The 8,782-nt window shown below is 39.5% G+C and overlaps 1 pseudogene; it reads left to right on the forward strand.

Annotated features, from left to right (window-relative positions):
* Positions 1-1,175: 1,175 nt before the first annotated feature.
* Positions 1,176-1,316, forward strand: LOC130030894 (uncharacterized; annotated as a pseudogene).
* The last annotated feature ends 7,466 nt before the right edge of the window (positions 1,317-8,782 follow it).

Raw genomic sequence — 8,782 nt, forward strand, 5'->3', positions numbered from 1 at the left:
TTATTAGTTCAGAACCTGTCCTATAACTATGTGAAATATGCAGACTAAATGGAAGCAATCCCCATATCTTTATCTACTGAGGCATTGGAAATCATTTAGCCTTTATGCTCCCTACAGCATTGCCCACTATTACCCATTCATCAAAGAGTTACTGCATCCTACCCAGGAGTTTAGCATGAATCCTCACTTAACTAGCAGCCAGTTTCAACATTCATTCCTCTTTACCACAATAATATGTTTTAATCACTGTATTAAATAGAACAACTTTCTTGATAGTACTGAATGAAGAAAATAACATAAAATTTTAATTACACATTTACTGAGTTCTATCATGATGTGTTGGGACAAATCTCTGGGAACATAATATTAATCAGATACAGGTGTTGTTTCCAAAGAGTTCATGGTCTAAAGGGAAAGTAAACACACACACACACACACACACACACACACACACACACATATGTATATGTATTTGGGTCACACCTGGTTGTCTTCTGGGATTACTCCCTGTTATGCATTCAGGCAGCAGTCACTCTTGGCAGGGATCACTAGGAGTTCTAGCAATAGACCCTGGTTGGTCACATGCAAGCAAGTGCTCTGTCCACTGTACTCTCTTTTTGACTCCTTGAGATATAATCTATCACACTTTTCATTTTGATCACTGCTGAATGTAGTTTTCTCATTTCTGCTCTCATACTTCTTTTTGTGCTTGGTAGACCATCTGTGCCATTATTTCTTTGAGCTCATTTAACATCCTCAATATGGTATGACTAAAGTCATTCTGTATGCAGAAAAGTCATAAAGAGCTCACAGAGCTGTTTGGTATTGGTAGAATGTTCCGTGCTATTATTTTAACTCATTATGTCCGGGCGGGGGCGGGGGGACGGGGGTGCTTCATGGCTTCCATTGTGTAAAAAACACATTGTGTTTATTATACTCCTACTGTGCAAATCTTTGTAGATAACCACCTTAAAAGTCTCCAAACAATTAGAATGTACATACAAACATACACAAACACACACACACACATATATATTATATACTGCTACTCAGACCTTCTATTGCGAATACATATATATGCATATATATAAAATAAAATATATGTATACATATGTACATAGAGTTACCCAATAGAAGGTCTGAGCAGCAGAATACTAGCAGCTAAGCAAAAGATCAGTAAGCTCTAAAATGAGATGAGTCGATGGCATGTGAGATCAATTAAATATACCTGCATGTTAGTCTTAAATTCTGATATAAATGACATGAAATTTTTCTACCATTCTTGACTATCAGGATGTGATTTGTGTGTGGACATGGTAATGATGAAAATTTCTGCTTGGCAATGGCAGAAGTTAAGCATGTGTCCTACATTCTACAGAAGAATTATGTAATATAAAAGAGAAACAGAATTTAAAACCTCAAGAAATAAATTGCATAATAAATAAATAAATAAATTGCAAAAATAAAATAAAATAAAATGAGATGTATGAAAGCTTTTTAAAAAAAGAACAAAGGGGCTGGAGGGATAGCACAGCAGGTAGGGCGTTTGCCTTGCATGCAGCCAACATGGCCGACCTGAGTTCGATTCCTCAAACAGAACAAAAAAGGCAAAAAAAAAAAAATTCAAAAGAAATAGACAATAGACTAGAGAACTATGGGATGAATTCAAGAATAATATAAAACTCATCAGTGCCCTCGAAGACAGAAAGAAAAATTTGATAGAGTCACTAGATGAAGAATTCATAGATATGAATTTCCCAAAGTGGAGGGGTGCAGACACCCAGATTAAGAGGCCCAAAGAGTCTCAGGAAAAATAAACCCAAGTAGAAAACCTCCTAGAAACATTATAATTAGAATGGCAAAAGCCAAATACAGATAGAATATTGAAAGCAGTCAGATTTTAAAAAAGGAGCTAAAAATACAAGATATTAGTATACAAACATGCAAAAGAAAGTCTATGAAATTCACAACTGGTCTAACAAAAGTGACTCTAAGAGACAGAAAAAAAAAAGGTAAAAAGAATACAGTGAAACTGAACCACATCAAGAATATGCTGTCTAGCTAGATTACCGCTCATATTTGAAAGAATGATGCAGAACGTCATGGGAGGAAAAAAGCTCATGGAATTCATAGCCTTGACACCCATTTTTCAATAAAGGAGCAGTTTTTTTGTTTTTTTTTTTTTCCCCCTTTATTTTATTTTATTTTTTTTTAAGTTGTAGATTTACAATTTTTTGTGCTTTGGTTTCAATTATACAATGATCAGATACCCATCCCTCCACCAGTGCCCATTTTCCACCACCATGGATAATATCCCTCCCACCCCCATCCCCCCATCCCCCCGTCTCTGTGGCAGGGCAATCCCCTGTGTTCTCTCTCTCCTTTTGGGTGTTGTGGTCTGCAAAAGAGGCATTGAGTGGCAAACATGTTCAGTCCATAGTCTACTTTCGACATGCATCTCCCCTCCTGGGAGGATCCTCCAAACATCCTAATAAAGGAGCAGTTTTAAAAAACAAGAAAAACTTATTCATACTTTGCCATTGATTATAGCATTTAGTCACTGAGTTTATTGTTGCCATTTACTAGATTAAGAAAGGTCTGTTTATTCTTAACTGGCTAAGAGGTTCATATTTTTTCAATAATGAATTATCATTCATTTATATTGAATGTTCTGTGTTTAATCAGGTGACATTTTTATATCCATAGGAATTTTTTTACATCTTTTAGTTATTAATAAAGATACTTAAACATAATCTACAAAATTTATTATTTTCTAACATGCAGCTAATATTTCCTTTTTAGGAAAAAACACACTTTTATATTCAGATTATCCTTTAAAGTTTTAAAACTTCTCTCCTCATTCGTATTTTTTTTTTGCCATTCTATGAACATTCTACTGGGTCTTTACTGTAAAAGGCATTTGAAGGATATATTTAGAATAAATTCAAAGACTAGTATGCACTGAGAAGAATGGAGGTTATTAGAAATTCTGAAAAAAAAAAGACAATAGTTAGAATATTTGAGACATTTGAAGCAGGTTAAATTTTTTTTTAAAAAGGATAGAAAGCCACTCCCAAAAGAATATGATAGGGCACAGCTAAGATGGCACAGATAAGTTGGAAAATGGAAAAGATAACTTATGTTTTTGCTTTAATTTTTCAAAAGTACCATTTTTTGTAGTGATTGGATAAAATGCTAGTTCTTTGATTCCTCTCCTCATTCTTACTAAACTACATACTTAAAAAAATTATCTATTTTGTGTAAATATTAAGTGGCTTAGCATATAATTATTCATACTATCCATTTAAAAAAATATACCTAGTTATATATTGGGGCCCTCCCCGCCCCAAGGGACCCAACCAGCCCTGGCAGCCGACCTCCACCACCCACCTGCCGCCATGCTCCAGGCCTCTTTCTGGATCGCGCAGCCACAAAGCAGCTGCACAACACATTATAAGACACTTTCTACCCATTTTCCTTAATTACCACACCATGTTTGTTGGGGTTCAGACATTATTCAACAAATTTAAAAAGAAATATATGTATATGCCTCTCAAAGAGCCCGGCAAGCTACTGAGAGTGTCCCGCCCGCACGGACAGAGCCTGGCAAGCTTCCAATGGCGTGTTCAATGTGCTCAAAATAGTAACTATAGCAGATATCATTCCCCTGACCCTGAAAGAGCCTCCAATCATTGGGAAAGACGAGTTAGGAGAGACTGGTAAAATACCAGGGCTAGCAATACACATCCGATGAGGAGTTGATATCAAGGATATACAAAGTACTGGTTGAACTCCACAAGAAGAAAACATCCTGCCCCATCAAAAAAATGGGGCAATGAAATGAATAGAAATTTTCTCAAAGAATAAATATGAATGTCAAAAAGGCACATGAGAAAATGCTCTACATCATTAATCATCAGGGAGATGCAAATCAAAGCTACAATGAGATATCATCTCACACAACATCGACTGGCCCACATCCAAAAGAACAAAAGCAACAGGTATTGGCGACGTTGTGGTGAGAAAGGGACCCTCCTCCACTGCTGGTGGGAATACCAACTGGTTCAGCCCTTTTGGAAAACAGTATGGACGATTTTCAAAAAATTAGAAATTGAGCTCCCATTTGACCCAGCAATACCACTCCTGGGAATATATCACAGAGAGGCAAAAAAAAAAGTATAGTCGAAGTGACATCTGCACTTGCTTGTTCATTGCAGCACAGTTTACAATAGCTAGAATCAGGAAAAAACCTGAGTGGCCGAGAACAGATGACTGGTTAAAGAAGTCTTGGTACATCTACACAATAGAGTACTATGTAGCTGTTAGAAAAGATGAAATCATGAAATTTACATACAAGTGGTATTACATGGAAAGTATCATGCTAAGTGAAATGAGTCAGAAAGAGAGGGACAGACATAGAAATATTGCATTCATCTGGGGGAACATAAAGTAACAAAATAGGAGATTCGTACCCAAGAATAGGTGAGATAACTACGAGGAGGTTCACTCCATGGCTTGGAGGCCAGCCGCACATGCTAGGGGAGAAGGCAGCTCAGATAGAGAAGGGAGCACCAAGAAAAGGGTGTTGGGAGGATCCTCCCAGGATGGGAGATGCATGCTGAAAGTAGACTATAGACCGAACATGACTGCCACTCAATGCCTCTCTTGCAAACCACAGTACCCAAAAGGAGAGAGAGAACAAAAGGGAATGCCCTGCCACAGAGGCTGGGTGGGATGGGGAGGATGGGGGGTGGGAGGGATACTGGGATCAGTGGTGGTGGAGAATGGGCACCGGTGGAGGGATGGGTACTCGATCATTGTATAATTGAAACCCAAACACAAAAATTTGTAAGTCTACAACTGTACTTCATGGTGCTTCACTAATAAAAATTTTTTAAAAAATGAAATAAAATCATCAGGAGAAAAAATAAATAAATAAATTTGGACAGATGCAAAAAAAAGAATCAGGGCTGGGACGAATAGAGATGTTACTGCCTCCCACTCAATAAATTGAGGAACAATAGGATTACAGTGATACAGTGATACAGTGATACCTAGTTAAAAAAAAGAAAAATAAAATTATTTTTATTACATTTCCACTGACTTATAATTTTGTGGAATTTCAGGAGTTTAGCTTTACTCATTTATTTGTGTATTAGGTGTCAACACCTCCACAATAATTAAAGGGAGAGAGAAATAGAGAGAGATTGCTGTTGTGTGGGATGTAAAGGAACATAGTAAGAGAATAACAAATGTCTAAAAGCAGGCACTGGAAATTTTGTCTACGAAACAGAAGGGTTTGGGGGAATGGCTGGCAAGGGCCTTGGAACACTGGTGGAGGGCAGTAGACAGTCTGGTGCAGTATTGGAATAATGGATACATGGAAATATAAAAAGGAATGGGAGAGATAGTACAAAGGTTAAGGTGCTTTCCCTGTACATGGCAGACACAGGTTTGATTCCCAGCATCCCATAGGGTCCTCTGAACCCTTCTAATAGTGTTCCCTGAACACAGCCATGAGTAAGCCTCAAGCCCTGCCCTAAAACTTAGGAAAGAAAACAAGGGAAGGAAGGATGGAGGGAGGAAGAGAAAGAAGAAAAGTATAATTAACAATATTGTAAATCATGATAATTCAATAAAAATGATAAAAGGTCGAGGGAAAGGAAACATCCTAAGTGATTATATAAACTTGCTTCAGAATCTTAATCCAGAACCTGACAGATACTAGCTTGAACCGGCACCTTTTTGATCTTTATACATTTGAAAATTACTTCTATCTGCTAAGGAAACCTATTGATGTGCCTGGAACTTCCCTATCCCAATATTTCGGGATTATAAATATTCTAAATGCTCACCACTCGAGGTACAGAGCATTTGGATGTGGCTAGATTGATAAGGAAAATACAGGTTTTATTTTTTTTGTTTTTGTTTTTCACTGTAGCGACTGAAAAAGGTATTTTACAGGAAAGAACCATAGACAAGAAAATGAGACCTGCTCCCAGAGCCATCTTACAGCACAGAGCAGTGAAGAAAACTGGCCGGCGGACCCCACAACTCCTGGGGAATTCTCCAGACCCCACACTGAGCCAATATCACCAGGACGTCCCAGATGAGGTAGGTGCTGTCTCCACACCTTCTCCAGATGGAATCACGGTGACCATGAGCTTCTACCAGCATGGCTCTGGTATGTGAGTACCAGGACTATTTTTCAAACCACACGGCCGCTTATGGGGCCACGAAATATTTCTTGATATGCAAAGTGATCAACGAAAGTAAATAATCTAGCTTTTGTCCCTGAAAGACTGGCTTGAATGGTGGTGGGAAAATCTGAGCAAAATATAATGCCCAATCGAAATGTATCTGAACTGTCCATTTAACTTCGGTGTTATGCCGCCCTGGGAGGGGAAGGGTGTCTGTCCCTCCGCCTGTCCCTCCTTTGTGGTGACAGCATGGTGGCCTCCATCTTTTAGAGCCTAATGAACAGGTATAAGACTGCATTGACGAGGCATGTGGGACCTCGTGAGATGTGGGGTGGAATTGGCCCTGCTCTCCGCCATGACAATGCTCCGGGTTGCCACCCTCAAAAGACTCCTCCGGCTCCTAAACGACCATGATCCCAGAGGCACACAAACCAATCTCAGGACCCAGGGGCTTTTGTCAGTAATCCCTCTAGGCTTATTACTAAACTATCAAAAATCCAAATTTGCATGGCCACTATTGTGGCCACACGACGTCATATGCTCTTCATAATCAGAAATAGAAAACAAATTTTCTAATGATGCCCTTTTGGCAGGTCTGACTGTTGGGGAAAATTCCAAATAATAATGTTGGGTCTTTTGTCGTAATATTGAATGTGATCAACGTAGAGAGAGAGTAAAGTGGCAATCTGACACACAGTTGGTGGGGTTGGTGGGGAGTGGGGTATACTGGGGTTCTTGGTGGTGGAAAATGTGCACTGGTGAAGGGATGGGTGTTTGATCATTGTATGATCAACCAAGATTTAACTGAAAGGCTTTGTGAGTGTTCTCATGGTGATTCAATAAAAAAAATTCAGAATTCGAAAATTATACGGACACTACTGCAGTCACGCTGGAGTGATAGCACAGCGGGTAGGGCGTTTGCCTTGCACGCGGCCAACATGGCCGACCCAAGTTCGATTCCTCTGCCCCTCTTGGAGAGCCCGGCAAGCTACCAAGAGTATTTGATATGCCAGACACAGTAACAACAAAGTCTCCAGTGGAGACGTTACTGGGCCCGCTCGAGCAAATCGATGATCAACGGGAGGGCCTTTACCTTACCTTTACCTTACTGCAGTCACATGACATGATATGTTATTCATAACCAGCAATAGAAAACAAATTATCTTGTTGCCTTTCAGCAGATCTGAGTGTTGGGGTAAAATCCCAAATAATAACCGTGGGTCTGGTGTCGAAATATTGAATGTAATCAAAGAAGAGAGCGAGTAATGTGGAAATTATCTGCCCCACAGGTAAGGGAAGAGTATGGGATGGAGGGTATACTGGGGTTTTTGGTGGCAGAAAATGGGCACTGTTGAAGGGAGGGGTGTTTCATCGTATGACCGAGACTTAAACCCGAAAGCTTTGTAACTGCTCTCACAGTGATTCAATAAATAAAATTATAAAAAAGGGAAAAAAAAAAGGAAAATGAGTAAGTCTTGAAGAGCATTACTTTTCGAGGGGGCAGATGGAGGTGACTGTGGGGAAGAACTCTCCTGTTGCTCTGGTCTTTCTCCAGGGCATAGTGCCATCACATGCTCTCCTCGAGTAGACACTGGGATGCTGAGGAAAAACAGGGTCAGGTAATCAACCTGAACCTCCCCATACCTACAAGCAACTGTCTTCAGCGATGCTTCTTTCCTCAGAGTGATAAAATTAATAGAGTCTGGCAAGGTGTAGTTATGGAAAAGTGCCAGCCAGTCTCTGTGAAAGAGAAGCAGTAAGTTGTCCAAATAGCCCCAAGGGCCAAGCTATCAAGGTCATATTCAGGAAGTATGAACTGGACATGAGGATATCTCTGACCCAGTCCCAGGCTGCAATGACTCTGGGATCTTGAGCATCTTGTTCACACTCCCTAGGTCTCAGTTTCCTTTTCTGCAACTGGATATTGTATTTTGTTACCCAGCTTTGAGCTTTATGAGAATACCTTACTCCCAGAGACAGCCATTTAGACAGTGAAGGAGAGTCTAGAGATTTATTTTTAAATGTGAAGCACAAGGCAAAGCTAATTTAGTAGAAAATGAAAAATGGGAATAGTTGAAAGTACATGGTGTACTTGGTGATAAGCAAGTGTTCTGGGTGAATTTAGCAATAGTAAGAAGAAAAAAGATGAGATTATAGAGGAGAAGGGGAAATCTGACAAGGAGCTGATAAAAGAAAATGGAGGACAAAGAAGGCAGGAACCATTAATAGATAATAGATAAGTAAGAAGAGAATTATCAGTTATGCAAGTCAGTGAAAGGAGAAGAGGGAGGCCATCAGACTTCAACAAACTATGGGGCAATTTGGGATAATGAACTGCAAAGTTGGTGTTGATTCTGACTTTTTTTTTAATAGTTTGTTTTTCTCTATTTATTTTTAAATTTTTTATTAGTGAAACACCATGAGGTACAGTTGTTGACTTGCAAATTTTTGTGCTTGGGTTTCAGTTATACAATGATCGAATACCCATCCCTCCAACAGTGACCATTCTGCACCACCACTGATCCCAAAATCCCTCCCACCCCCCATTCCCCCATCCCACCCTGCCTCTGTGGCAAGACATT

Source organism: Sorex fumeus, unplaced genomic scaffold (genome assembly GCF_029834395.1).
Source record: "Sorex fumeus unplaced genomic scaffold, SorFum_2.1 ptg000044l, whole genome shotgun sequence".
Lineage (NCBI taxonomy): Eukaryota > Metazoa > Chordata > Mammalia > Eulipotyphla > Soricidae > Sorex > Sorex fumeus.